The following is a 15323-nucleotide window of genomic DNA, read 5'->3' on the forward strand; positions in this document are numbered from 1 at the left end:
ATAAAGACCATTTTTTTGCATCATAGAATTTGTTTAAAGTTCTGATGATCATACCTTCTCCAGGATATCTTTAAATTGTGTTAGATATATGTATATTGGCCCTTGAAATTCCTCCATTCAGAGCACATGCTGCCTGGTAGCTACTGAATCTGGCTTTGGAGACGATCCCTCTCTGCCTTTCTGAGTTTTATGCTCATTATTCTTTCAGAGTAATCTTTTTAAACTGCAGGAAAATTCTGACAGAACCATTTTAAACATCTTTTGAATCTCATCATATTTTTTTAATTAACATAGTAGACAATGGAAGATAGTCATTGTCCTACTTTTCACTAATAAGCCATACGTGCCAGATTTGTAAAATGCATCTGTAATGAGAAGAAGATGGGAGGTAGGGGAAGAAAATTTTTGTGAGTCACATCAACTCACTTCAGTGGGCAATATTACCTTAAAATGGTTCATGTGTTTGTGTTTCTGTCTCTTTTAAACTATTACTATAAATTATTGAAAGAAAGGGAAAATCTGTCTTCTGATGCTTTACGTCCCCTTATTCTACATAATAAGGTTGCCAGATAAAATATAGGACTACCAGTTAATTTTAAAATTCAGAAAAGTAATGAATATATTTTTAGCATGAATATGCTCAATAAAATATTTGAGATATATTAAAATACTTTACTTTTTATGTAAAATTCATATTTAACTGAATGTTCTCCATTTTTACTTGTTCAATCCAGCAATCCTATATGGTAGGGAAGAACACTTGACAGAACCCAAACCTAACTTTTCTTTCAAGTACTAGAAAATCTAGAGCTAGCAAACCAGAGTTTTCTAATTCCTTTGTCAGATATCTTTTCTTCATATCAGAGCTGAATGCCATGATGGACATAAAGACCTTGGAGAAAAATTATTCAGTTCAGCTACATACTGTCTTTTAGATATAGGGCAATTTATTTATCTTTTCTGATTCTTGGTGTTCTCATTAGTGCAATGGGAATTAAAATAATATCCTGAGGATATACATGAAAATATCTAAGTTGACAATAATTGTTATTTCACAAAAATAGAAATTATGTGCAAGTCATTTTTATGTTCAAAGTCTTTTATGAAGGTCTGCTAACATCTAAAGAACTTTCAAAAATTTATATTTTAATAAATCATTGCTTCACAGTTTCAGAATATCAAGAACTTTCTGAAACTCAAGCTCTGTGATGATAGAATGAATCTATTATCAATTTTACTTACATCTTAGAACTTATTATATTCAAAACAGGCTCTATTAAATGAGGTTGGCTCATAAACACAGTAGATCTGCTGTGTTACCACAGTAAAACTATCATTTCTTAACCTTGGGATCACCAATCATTCTTTCTTATACAGAGCTGAGACACACAACTGGAGCTAAGTTAATGGCATATTGTTGACTCATGTGTTCTCTAGAGGGCTTCAAGGTCACTTACAGCATTTTGCTAGTTGGGCACACATTTAATTTTCTTGGTACTGTATTCTGTGATCTGTAGCCTTGAACTTAAACAGTGAATTTTTCAGGGTACTTCACACAAACTACACAAACTACGAAAAAAGGAACTCATTATAAAATGCTCTTCTATTTTGCATAATCCAATATGATTTTTTATTATGTATTATCCAAGTATGCTTTGTCTTATCCAGTAATTTTTATTTATTATATAAATTTTAAAAGTAATTCATGTGATTTTATTATTCTTTCTATGCTACCACTACTACTGGCCATTAAAGAAAGTGAAGTATATAGATGCAAATATAAATGATGTATTTATTTGCAACCACTGCTATATGCTTGAATGCCACCTAAATTGCACAGTGAAGTAAAAAAGATTCAAAAGTTTATGTATAATCCTTTGTCTTTAAGATGTCCGGAGTCATTAACTAAAGGCCAGATCATTTTATATGGATTTTTAAGTCTGGCAATTCTCTATATGACAAGCAGCATTCCAGATGGATGTATTATGTAAGAGGAGCATTCTCCAGTTAGCAATAAAACTGCAAAGCAGCACAACTGCTTTATCTAGGCACAGATTTTTAGTAAGTCATATAAGGGACTTCTCATCCTCATATATTATTAGGAAATAAAATTATTGAGCTCAGTAAGGTTAAACAATTTTCCAAGCTCACAAGATGGTAAATTTGCAGAACACACTTGTAACCTAGGCACAGTAACTCTGTATAGTACTTGGCTACAGCTGCTGCTGCTGCTAAAAGTAGCCATTTATTGAGCACATACACAGATTGAAGAAGGAGTTTGACCATCTGCTTTTCAGGATGACTTTCGTCCATCTTTACAACAATATGATGTGGTGGGTACCCTTGGTTATGTCATGTCCATTTTCAGAATTAAATAACTAACATTTTTTAAAAAAAACTAAAGTAGCTTTTTCAAGCAAAAGGGATAGTGGGGCTGAAGCTAGGATTTTAAATACTAAAATTCTAAGGTCTATTTTTTTGCATTTTTATGTATCTGAAATTATGATTCATCTTATGATCACTGTGCTTCAGACAATAAGGGTAACATACTTGTCATTTTCTTTTCAGTAATTAAACTTGGTCATAGCTACCCTCAGTGTCATTCCTTCAACTGAGTTATGTACATTGTTTTTTTTTTTTTTTTTTTAAGAAAGAAAAAGAATAAAGAAGAGGAGGAAAAAGGAAGAGAAAGAGAGAGAGAGAGAATGGGAATATTGCTTTCTTGCCCAGGCTAGAATGCAGTTTAGTAATGGGTATTGAAAACCTCTTTTATACCAATAATTATACTTGATGTAAACAGGAAGGAATAAGGGAAGAAAATAACAAACGAGCAGCCAACCAATATTTCATTTAAACCTATGAAATGCTATGCGATTACTGAGGAGTGATTTACTTCCAATTATGTAGTCACTTATGGAATAGGTGTGAGGTGGTAATGTATGTTTTATGTATTTGAAGTGGAGAGTTCTATAAATGTTTATTAAGTTTACTTGTTCCGGGTCTGAGTTCAAGTCCTGGATGTCCTTGTTAATTTTCTGTCTCGTTGATCTATAAAATCGTTAGCTCTTCTTGTTACATTGATCCTTTTGCCATTATGTAATGTCCTTCTTTGCCTCTTTTGCTCTTTGTTACTTTAAAGTCTACTTTATCAGAGGCGAGAATTGCATCTCCTGCTTTTTATTTGTTTATTTTTACTCTCTGATTGGTTGATAAATCTTCCTCCTCTTTGTTTTGAGTCTTTGTGTATCATTGCATGTGAGATGGGTCTGGATGCAGCATACCAATGGGTTTTGGCTTTTTATCCAATTAGAATATATATAACTTTAATACTAGCATTTGGTGCTAGCTGGCTGTTTTGCCCATTAGTTAGTGTAAATTTTTCGTTGTGTTAATGTTCTTTTCTTTTTGATATATTTTTGGAAAGGCTGATATTGGTTGTTCCTTTATATGTATAGTGCTTCTTTCAGAAGCTCTTGTAAAGCAGGCCTGGTGGTGGTGAACTCTCTAAGTACTTGTTTGTTCGCAAAGGATTTAATTTTTCCTTCGATTATAAAGCTTAGTTTGGCTGGATAGGAAATTCTGGGTTGAAAGTTCTTTTCTTTAAGGATGTTAAATATTGGTCCCCACTCTTTTCTGGCTTGTAGGGTTTTTGCTGAGAGATCTGCTGTAAGTCTGATAGGTTTCCCTTTATGGGTAACCTGACCTTTCTCTCTGGCTGCCCTTAGTATTTTCTCCTTCATTTCAACCCTAATAAATCTGGCAATTATGTGCCTTGGGGTTGGTCTTCTTGAAGAATATCTTTGTGGTGTTCTCTGTATTACCTGGAGTTGAATATTACCCTGCCTTGCCAGGTTGGGAAAATTTTCCTGAATGATATCCTGAAGAGTATTTTCCAACTTGGATTCATTCTCTTCGTCACATTCAGGTACACCTATCAAACGTAAATTAGGTCTTTTCACATAGTCCCATATTTCCTGGAGACTTTGCTCATTCCTTTTCATCCTTTTTTCTCCAATCTTGTCTTCTCGTTTCATTTCACTGAGCTGGTTCTCAACTTCTGATGTCCTTTCTTCTACTTGATCAATTCGACTGTTTAAACTTGTGCATGCTTCGCGAAGTTCTCGTGTTGTGTTTTTCAGCTCCATCAATTCACTTATATTCCTCTCTAAATTGTCCATTCTTGTTAACATTTCGTCAAACCTTTTTTCAAGGTTCTAAGTTTCTTTGCATTGGGTTAAAACAAGTTCTTTTAATTCACAGAAGTTTCTTATCACCCACGTTTTGAAGCCTGCTTCTGTTATTGGAACACACTCGTAATCTATTAAGCCTTGTTCCGTTACTGATGAGGAATTGCGATCCCCTGTAGAGGGATAGGCATTCTGATTTTGAGTATTCTCTGCCTTTTTACGCTGATTTCTTCCCTTCATTATGTATTTATCCGTCTGTTGTCTTTGTAATTACCGACTTTCTAACTAGCTCTCTGAGCAGACGTCCAACTTGTTGATTCCCAGCGCCGAAATCTGAGCAGTCCACTGCGCCGGCCAAAATAGTGGTGTTAAGATTGATGGTGCTTTTCTGCCCGGGAATCTCCAGACTCTGCACCAAAAACTGGCACGCCAAGGCACCAGCAAAACCGCCACGCCGGCCACAAGAGTCGCCCTGGCGACACGTGAGGCTCCTCTGCTGGGAATCTCCTGGTCTGTGAGCAACAAATATTCGTCTGAAAGTGTGGCGTCCTCTCGCTCTCCGCGCCTTCACCGGGAGCTAGGAGCCCGAGCTGCTAGCGATCAGCCATCCTGGATCTCTCTCTACTGTACATTGTTAAAACTACAAATGCTGAGTGTAATTGCCATTTAAAATGTCTTCAAATAAATTACATTATCCTATAGTTTAGCACTAAAACTAAAAGTTATGGTTTAGATATTTGTTATTTCCAATGTGGCACATAAAATAATAATGGATTTTATAATCTAGGCATTTAGATTTGACAAAATCAAATAGGTATGTTTTTTTTTTTTTTTTTTTGAGGCGGAGTTTCGCTCGTTACCCAGGCTGGAGTGCAATGGCGCGATCTCGGCTCACCGCAACCTCCGCCTCCTGGGTTCAGGCAATTCTCCTGCCTCAGCCTCCTGAGTAGCTGGGATTACAGGCACGCGCCACCATGCCCAGCTAATTTTTTGTATTAGTAGAGACGGAGTTTCACCATGTTGACCAGGATGGTCTCGATCTCTTGACCTCGTGATCCACCCGTCTCGGCCTCCCAAAGTGCTGGGATTACAGGCTTGAGCCACCGCGCCCGGCCAAATAGGTATGTTTGTATTCGATCCCCCAAATAAGCATAATAATGTTAATTATTATCTAAATGTCTAAACTATTTTCCACAACTATTGCTGGAAAATAGTTTAGTTTGCTACCCTGTGCAAATGTCATAAACATATTCATGTTAATTATAATATTTAAAATCAAACATCCATAATTAAACACAATAGTGTGACATGATGGTTAGGTATTATAGAGTTTGGAGACCCTTGACAAAGGGATAAAATATTTAAAGATAGCTTTCTCCTGGACCATTTCTAGTTACTTACTACAAATGTTGAAATTAGACCAACTTGTGAGTATATTGTGTAAATTACACAAAGACCATGCCATAATACATTTTAACCTTTCTTTGTGGAGGCACAATAAAATTCAGAAGAGAAAGTGTGTACTGAGAAGATTGTTTTCTTTGTTCTTCTTAAAGACTGGGCACCCAGACACATGTCTAGTTTTTTAAGGAGAGTAAGTTGACCTTAGAAGTTAAGCTAATTAAAATCCCTCTCCAGAATTATTTTAGGCAGTTCTCAAAAACAAAAATTCACACATCACAATAAATAAATAAATAAATAGAAAAATGTTTAGAAATACTAAATAGTTGCAAATCAGATGTGGTTTTTCTCTGGCTTTTCTGCCTAGAAGATTTCATTTACAACCTCTCTCATTTTCACATTGCACTAATGATATCTGTCCACTATTGATAATTAATCTACATAATGACATTCCTAAATATGATGCCAGATCTCTGGACACTGAAGTGTGTCCAACATGCCATTAAAATCCTATTAAAGCTTTTTTTACCAGTCACAAATTAAAAGTAAACATTGGTGGTACATAAGAGAATAACGATCACAGTGACCTTGGTATGTTTCTTCTCCAAAGCCTAAGGACCAAAATAAAGGTGAGCTAAGACTGGAACATTCAGAGAAAGAAATTTAACTAGAAATCCTAGCAAAGAGCTGGACTCTTTATATTACTTTCTTTAGCAAATATGATTTAAATGTTCCTGAAATTAGATGCATCGTCAGAAGAAAAGTTTTCTGTTTTGTTTTCTTTTTGCTTTTTCAAGAAGTCATGGATATAAATGATTTAACACAGCATTATATATGAAAGCAATCTTTATGTATTTATAGTCTACTACCTTAACTTTGACTATTATGCTTGCTTCAGGAAGTTTTAGGTTAAGTTAAATCTAGAGTAGGCAGGCACCATCCAGTGAATTATTAACGTAAGTTCCCAGGGATTTCTATTTTTTTTAAAGCTAGAGAATCATTGCAACAAATTTCAAGTTCCGTCTAAGTCTGGAGGTTTATCCTCATCTTAGAGTGCTTGACAAATCACTATGGTGAGCTACTGAGTGTCTGTTTGCCGGGAACCAGACTTTTCTCTATGAAAGAATTAGCTCTAAGGTAAGAAATAGCTAGATATCATGAAATTAATGTAGAAATCAAGTACTGATCTTCAGAAGGTACAAAGAGTACTTTGAAGCACAGCTGACTGACAATTTTTGAAATGTGTTTTTTTTTCTATCCTTGACGTTGCATAACCAGGTCTTTGAGAAGAGGGGACTGGTCAGTAAGCATACTGGCTACTGTTTGATTAAGCCTTGAAATACATTGCAACCAAGTTTTTAGCCTTCATCACTCATGAAATTATATTATAGCATAAAAGGAATGATTGACTATTTCTAGCTCTGCCATAGAACAGAATACAGCTTTGATGACTTACGTGTTAAATGGGTTTAGCGGAAAAGATGGAGAAAGTATTACACAGAGTAGCCAATTAACAGAGCAATAGATGTACCTGCTGTGACAATCAAAGTTGACACCCTCTAGGGAACTACTAACTATATGGAGCATTAGGGATCATCAAGAAAAACCATGGTTTTCGGAAGAAGAGCACTGAAGAATGATAATAGTGTCCAGCAACGAAACACAAAAACCTTCCAAAGCACATGCTCGGATTCAGTTAAAGGCTTGGAACAGAGTAGATTATTTGCTGAGGATGAGAGGCCCTGGTCAGAAGATAAACATTGCCACCCAACAAAAGTATGGCTTTAATATTAATGTGTCCTTATTTTTATTTATCAATCAGTAGTATTTGTGTTACCAAACAATTTCAGGTCTTTCCTCTTCACAGCCCCTTAAAGACAGTAGCAAGCTATCTTCGAATGTCATGGTGATCACTCAATAAAGCAACCCTTAAAACATTGTTAAGAAAACAATTGGTTCATATTCAGGGCCTCCTGCACCAAACTGACAATATTTTGTGTCATCTAATCATCTAGTTATAAAAGTCCAGATAAAAGTAGCACTTAATCTATTATGTTATTGACAAAATGCCCAATGTACCAGGCTGTGGTCTATCAATGTAGTTCCCATTCAGCCTAGAAGCTCTCAAGGATGCAAAATGTTCATTTTCTGTACACATTTTTCTGTCTTGGTTGCATCTTAAGGCTGTAAGTACAAGGAAGAGGATATAAGATGCATATGCTACACTCTAAAAGTGAAGGCAGCTGGTATATATATATTTTTTCATAGCAACAACCAATGCTTCAGTTTTTCACTATGAATAGGGTGTCCAACAATTCAATTTGATTCTGACACTAACTATCCAGAGTTAGCTCAGACCTCACAAGTTAAGGCTTAGTCTCACAAAACTGCCTCCACTTGAGACATCACTTGTAAGTCCCAGGGACCACCTGTATTTTTGACCAACCAGCTATAAATTTGAGGGTTCATCACACAACTTTCTCCTCAAGTTTCATAATTAACTAGAATGACTCACAGAGCTCAGGAAACTGCATCACTAAAGTTAACATGTTTATTTTAAAACAGCTCAGAGATAGTCAAATGGCAGAAATGTATCTGACATAGTATGGGAGTGAGAGTGGCACAGGACTTCCATGCCCTCTTCTGAGCACACCACATTCACAGAACATCAGTGTGTTCACCAACCCAGAAGCTACCCAAGTCCTATCATTTTGAGATTTTTTTAATGGAGCTCTCCTTACATACTCATCGTTGATTAAATCATTGGCAATTGGTGATTGAACTCAATCTCCAACCACTTTCCCCTCCCTGGTGGTCACAAAGTGTGACTGAAAGTCCAAATCTCTAACGGGTTACTGATTTTTCTGACCACAACCCCTCATCCTGAAACCCATACATCATCTCATTAGTATAGAAAACATAGTATTATGCCATTACTTTTAATGGTGAAAAGCATAATTACATTTGTACCAACCTAATAAATTCCAAGGGTTTTAGGGGTTCTTTGCCAGACACCAGGGACAAAGACCAAATATTTATATTTTATTGTACTAGGGAATGGAAGGGAACATTTTCTGCTATAGGAAATCAATGGGAACCCAATGAAGCATCAAATTCCCTCTCTAAAGGCAATGGAGAACTACATCCACTAAGGTCTGATGCATCAGAGTAGTAAACCTTGAAACCTTGCCAAGTTTATTTTTAAGTATTACTCTCAAGTGATTATGAGTAAAAACAAAAGAGAATATTTGGAATATTGAAAATTGTGTCTTTCTAGACAAAGAGAAAGGGAAAGATGGAAAGACAACTTTTTTTTCCCATCTAAGATTGGGTTAGCAGTGAGAAGAATACAGAGTAGCTCCCATAGTTACCATTTCAAAAGAAGAATCAACAGACAGAGTTCTGGGAATATAACAAAAAAAGCAAAGATATTATTCAAGGCCATATATAAAATGGGAACTGATAAAAATCTTGTGTTCCAGTACAGAATCCTATGTGGGCTTCTCTGATAACTTTTTAAGTTCCTGCTCAATTCCGTCTTTTTTTCTTTTTTGGTCATAGTTGGATGTATCAGCCATTAAAAAAACTGAATTTCACTGTCAATTTAACCAAACTTAACACTTAACAACAGATAAATAATGTTATAATAAAAATATCAGACTTACTTTATCTGGCATTTTATGACCCTCGAAAATGTCAACCAAGCCAAGCATACAGAATGACTCCAAATTAGATATCAGATACAAACCCTGCAAAAAAATAGAGCTGATCCTAATCAAATACAAAACCATATTTCTTCTCATTCTTTAATTTAAAAGGGATATTTTGTGTTTTTAAATTAATTTTTAGTCATGTTTACACCCAATCCATGCTTTGTAAAAACTATTTCATTGAAATATTTACAAAAAACCATTAGATTAAGACTGAAAATAATAATTCATTACTGAAAGAGATGTTCTTAACCATGTTATGAATAACTATAAAAGAGTCTGAAATAACTATAAAAGAGTCATAAAACAACAGCTATAAAGTTATTAGCTTAATACTATGCTTGTTAGAGTTATCTAAAAAATGAAAATAGCAAAATATAAAATACATTTATTGGCCAGATGTTAAAGGTGTTAGAAAAAATTACTTTTGGCTTAAATATATACTTAGAATCCTTATAGACCAAATATTGCAGTGATTACTTTTTCTTATACATCTACTGCCCCAAAACTTCCATTTTGCTGAAAAAAGAGAGCAGGCAAGTATAAAAATTTCAAACATTCATACAAAATGGTCTCCACATAATTCATTCTTATTCTCAGAATTTGTTGGACCAACTTAAAACACCAGAAGAAATCTCTTAATGCCTCAGTAATTCTCAGTTGTACAATTAAATTACACAAAATATAATACAATAATAAAGAAAGGAAACACCTATAATTAAGAATATCAACTTTTGAAATACTCAAAAGTATTGGTCTCAGAAAGAACTCTGAGTTGGGTAAAAGGAGCTTTGTTTGACCATTTCCTTATAAGATGTCTCAAAGTAATGTTGCCTGCTCTTACATTGCTTGAGACAAAGGGAAGGAAGAATTTCAGAGAAACAGCCTATTCATTTATTTTTTTACTTACTAACATTTGCTTCTACCATGATTATAAAAATGAGAACCAAAAAAGATAGACAATATTTAAATTCATTGTAATTTTTATCTAAACTTTTTCTTTTCTTCATTAGTCACAGGTGATTTAGAAATAGAGCCTTTCCTGGCATGAACTCTTTTCTTTCTGAATGTTATTACAATATTATTCTGTTTTTTTGTCTCAAAAATCCGCTGCTCAATAAGTTTCAAGGAATTCACAGTCCAAGAAAAACACTTGTATAACTAAGTCACAGGCTTCCCCAATTTAACCTGATAGAATTGGGCTGAGCAGCCAACATGAGTGGGTGAAGAGAGGGCTTCTTCCTCTGGACGTTCTATCCTTATCATAGGTTTTGGGAAATAATATACAGATTGAAAGTATAAGAATCCAGTTCAGGATGATGCTCTCCATAATAATCAAATCAGTTGAAAGAATTCAGAAAATGTGAGCTTCAAGGAACATAGAGATTTGCTGCAAAATTTCTCAACTTTGCAGAGCTTTAGGAGATGAAGAGAACATAGGACAGCAATGGTATATCGCCATTTAACAACAGGAAATAAGGTCAATTATTTCCAATGAATTTTGATATGTTTTTAGAATAAAGAAAGTTATAAATTGAATTCAGAGTTCAAGGCTGGACTCAATCATGGGTAAAATAATACTACATTTTTATTTATCTTTGCATCTTATAATTTAAACTAATTACACTGTGTGTGTGTAGAAAACAATTATTTAACAATGTCTCAAAATAGTTATCTGTTTTCATTTTTACAAATGTCCTCTGGTATTGTGGAGATTTCAAAATTACTATTTTGCAGATTAGTAAACAGACAGTTTATATCAATTGATAAGGATGTTTTGAAATCACAAGATGAGTTGTGAAAGAGCTGACAGTCAAACACAGATGTTCTGAATTTGGGGTCGAGACTCCTCTTGTTATAACATTTTAAATGTAATATATTGCACACTGTTGTCATTTTTTAAAGAAATCATGGAAAATTAAAATCTTTACAGAATTTTTAGAGAATATTTTGTTTTGTCTCATAATGCAAACTTGTGGGTAAACAACCTTGCCCAGTGTCCTTTATAATGGCTTTGAAACTCCAGATATGAATGAAGTTTTGAAAATGTTTTAGCAATGGAAGACTGGAGTGTTTTTTTTTATGTATTAGGAGGCAATAGATGGATAACAGATAGATGATAGATAGATAGATAGATAGAGATGGATAGATAGAAAATAGAGAGATAGTCTCATAAAACTGATGTGAAATAGTGTATATAAATTATTTTATGTGCATGAGAGTTATAGGCATTCATTATTTGATAGCAATTATAACTATATTTTTATTCCACAAAACATTAATATATGATGCTTTCTGATAACTTCTTTGTTAGGGCCAAATGTAATCTTTTTGAGTTGCTGCAGTATTGTCTCCAAACTTGTTACACAAAGACAGCTAGCAGAGCACACAGGGCTTCAGTATTCTCTACAAGACAATGTGGGAAAGTTTGGATCCTTCTAGAGACTTGTTGAATGGCTTTAAAAAAATGTTGATAGTGATATGAACAATAAGGACCAGGCTGAGGTGGTCTCCGATAAAGATTAGGAACTTTTTGGGAGCTGGAGCAAAGGTGACTCTTGTTATGTTTTAGCAAAGAGACTCGAGGCACTTTGCCCCTGCCCTAGAATTTGTGGAACTTTGAGAGAGATTATTTAGGCTATCTGGTGGAAGAAATTTCTAAGCAACAAAGCATTTAAAAGATGACTTGGGTGCTGTTAAAAGCATTCTGTTTTAAAAGGGAAACAGAGCATACAGAAAATTTGCAGCCTGATGATACAATAGAAAAGATAAACCTATTTTTTGAGGAGAAATTCAAGCTGGCTGCAGAAATTTACATAAGTAACAAGGAGCTGAATGTTAACCCCCAAGACAATGGGGAAAATGTCTTCAGGGCATGTCGTAGGTCTTCATGGCAGCACCTCTCATCAGGGACCTGGAAGTCTAGGAGGAAAAAAATGGTTTCCTGGGCGAGGCCCAGTGTCCTTACGCTGTGTGCAGCTGGGAGATTTGGTGCCCTGCATCCCAGCCACTCCAGCTGTTGCTAAAAGGGGTCAAGGTACAGCTCGACCCATGGTTTCAGAAGGTGCAAGCCTCAAACTTGGCAGCTTCCATGTGGTGTTGAGCCCATGAGTGCACAGAAATCAAGAAATGAGGTTTGGGAACTTCCGCCTAGATTTCAGAAGATGTATGGAAATGCCTGGATCCCTAGACAATGTTTGCTTCAGGGGTGGGGCCCTCATGGAGAACCTCTGCTAGGGCAGTGCAGAAGGAAAATGTGGGGTCAGAGCCCTTACACAGAATCCCTACTGGGGCACTGCCTAGTGGAGCTGTGAGAAGAGGGCCATTATCCTCCAAACCCAAGAATCATAGATCCACTGATAGCTTGCACCATGCACTTGGAAAAGCCACAGACATTTAATGTCAGACCATGAAAGCAGCTAGAAAGGGAGCTATACCATGCCAAGTCACAGGGGTGGAGCTGCCCAAGACTATGGGAACCTACCTCATCAGTGTGACCTGGATGTGAGACATGGAGTCAAAACAAATCATTTTGGAGCTTTAGCATTTGATTGCTCTGCTGGATTTCAGACTTGCATGGGCCCTGTAACCCCTTTGTTTTGGCCAATTTATCCCATTCGGAATGGCTGTATTTACCCAATACCTGTATTCCCATTGTATCTAGGAAATAACTAGCTTGCTTTTGATTTTACAGCCTCATAGGTGGAAGGGACTTGTCTCAGATGAGACTTTGGACTGTGGACATTTGGGCAAATGCTAAAATGAGTTAAGACTTTTGAGGACTGTTGGGAAGGCATGATTTGGTTTGAAATGTTAGGACATGAGATTCTGAGGGACTGGGGCAGAATGATATGGTTTGGCTCTGTGTCTCCACCCAAATCTCATCTTGAATTGTACTCCCATAATTTCCTTGTGTTGTTGGAGGGATGTGGTGAGAGATAATTTGAATGATGGGGGTGATTTCCCGCATACTGTTCTCATGGCACTGAATGAGCATCATGAGATCTGATGGTTTTATCAGAGGTTTCTGCTTCTGCATCTTCCCTCATATTCTCTTGCCACCACCATGTAAGAAGTGCCTTTCACCTCCCACCATGATTCTGAGGCCTCACCAGCCATGTGGAACTGTAAGTCCAATTAAATCTCTTTTTCTTCCCAGCTTTGGTTATATCTTTACCAGGAGTGTGGAAATGGACTAATAACAGCATGTTTAGGCCAGACACAGCTGGACAGAAGACAGCATGGAAGTACTTCAGTAGAGATAGATCCTGTCATTCACAGTGAAAGGACAGAAGGGGATAGCTGGGGCCTCTGTGCCAATGGTACTTCCTGGTCCAAGAAAGGCTCTGGTTAGAAAGGAAGCCCTATAGAATCTAGTCCGTCATGTCTGCCTATTCTTCCACTAAGCAAACTCAGACATTCTGAGCCTATTGTAAACTCATTTCCAGGACACAGGAATGAAATGAGCCTCTAGGAAGTCTCTATTTATGTCTCTACTTCTGGCTGTTTTCTTGAGCAACAATGTACCACATTCTTCATGTTAGGAAAAGGAAAGTATATTTGCTATGACCAACAGAGGACAAAGCTCATGATCTAATCCAGTCCAATATACCTAGAGTGAGCTGGGTATGAATAAGAGGGACAGTGAGTTGGAAGGTTGACAAATCTGATTTGAAGTGTTTGCCAGTTTCTATAGTGTAAAACACCCTTGTTATTGATGATTTCAAGTTAACACCTTAACATTACTGAATGAAACATTGGAAAGAGCTTCACATAATGAATTAATTTGCTGGTATAAGCTAGATTCATTGCACCACTGGTTGAACATATGATTTTTATACCTGAAGGGGCATTGGTTAGATTTAATCAGGGACATAAATGTAAATTGGAACAGGCCCAGGGGAATGGGGACATATAAATGCTACAATTTTAATAGAACGGAAACATTTAAAAGACATTCAAGAAATCTTCCTCTTGATATAACCCAAGACCTTCGATTCACTGGTTTGATTGGAGTAGAAACCATATATAAGACTTATTCTTAAAGGATTTTAATTTTTAAGGGCAGTTTTAAGTTCACAGCAAAATTAAGAGAAAGATACAGAGATTTCCCACATATCACCTGCCCTCATAGCCTCTCTCCTTCTTAACATCCCCACCACAGTGGTACATCCATTAAACTGATGAGCTTACATTCACACATCATTATCACCAAGAGCATGTAGTTTACACTAAGGTTCAGTCTTGGTGTGGAACTTTCCTTGAATTTGGAGAAATTTGTAATAACACATATCCACGATTATAGTATCACACAAAGTAGTTTCATGGCTCTAAAAATCCTCTGTCCACCTCCTATTCATCTCCTCTTTCCTCCTTAGGTCCAGGCAACCACCAGGGATCTTTTACTGTCCACATAGTTTTGCCTTTTTAAGATGTCACACAGTTGGAATCATATAGCATGTAGCTTTTTCACATTGACTTTTCACTTAGTACTATGCATTTAAGTTGCCACCATGTCTTTTCATGGCTTGATAGTGTGTTTCTTTCTAGCATTGAATAATATTTCATTATTCAGATATATCACACTTTTTTTTTCATTCACCTACTGAAGGGCATGTTGATTGCTTTCAAGTTTCAGCAAAATATATATATATTTAAAGCTGCTATAAACATCCATGTGGACACAGGTTTTCAATTCCTTTGGGTAAACAGCAAAGATCACATGATTTTCTCTAGCAAAGAATGAAAGTTCTTGTTGCTCCATATCTCCCCAGCATTTGGTATTGTAAATGTTCTAGATTTTGGCAATTCCAACAGGTATGTACCAGTATCTAATTGTTGTCTTTATTTGCACATCCTTAGTGACATATGAGATGGAGACTCTTCAGTTTTATTGCCAGATCCATAATTTCTTTTGTGATGTAACTATTAAGGTTTTTGGCCCATTTATTTAATTTTTTTCTTACTGTTGAATTTTAAGAGTTGTTTGTGTATTTAGGATAATGATCCTTTATCAGATACTGTT

This window comes from Aotus nancymaae, unplaced genomic scaffold, assembly GCF_030222135.1.
Source record: "Aotus nancymaae isolate 86718 unplaced genomic scaffold, 86718_ANA_hifiasm-v0.15.2.pri h1tg000011l, whole genome shotgun sequence".
Classification (NCBI taxonomy): domain Eukaryota; kingdom Metazoa; phylum Chordata; class Mammalia; order Primates; family Aotidae; genus Aotus; species Aotus nancymaae.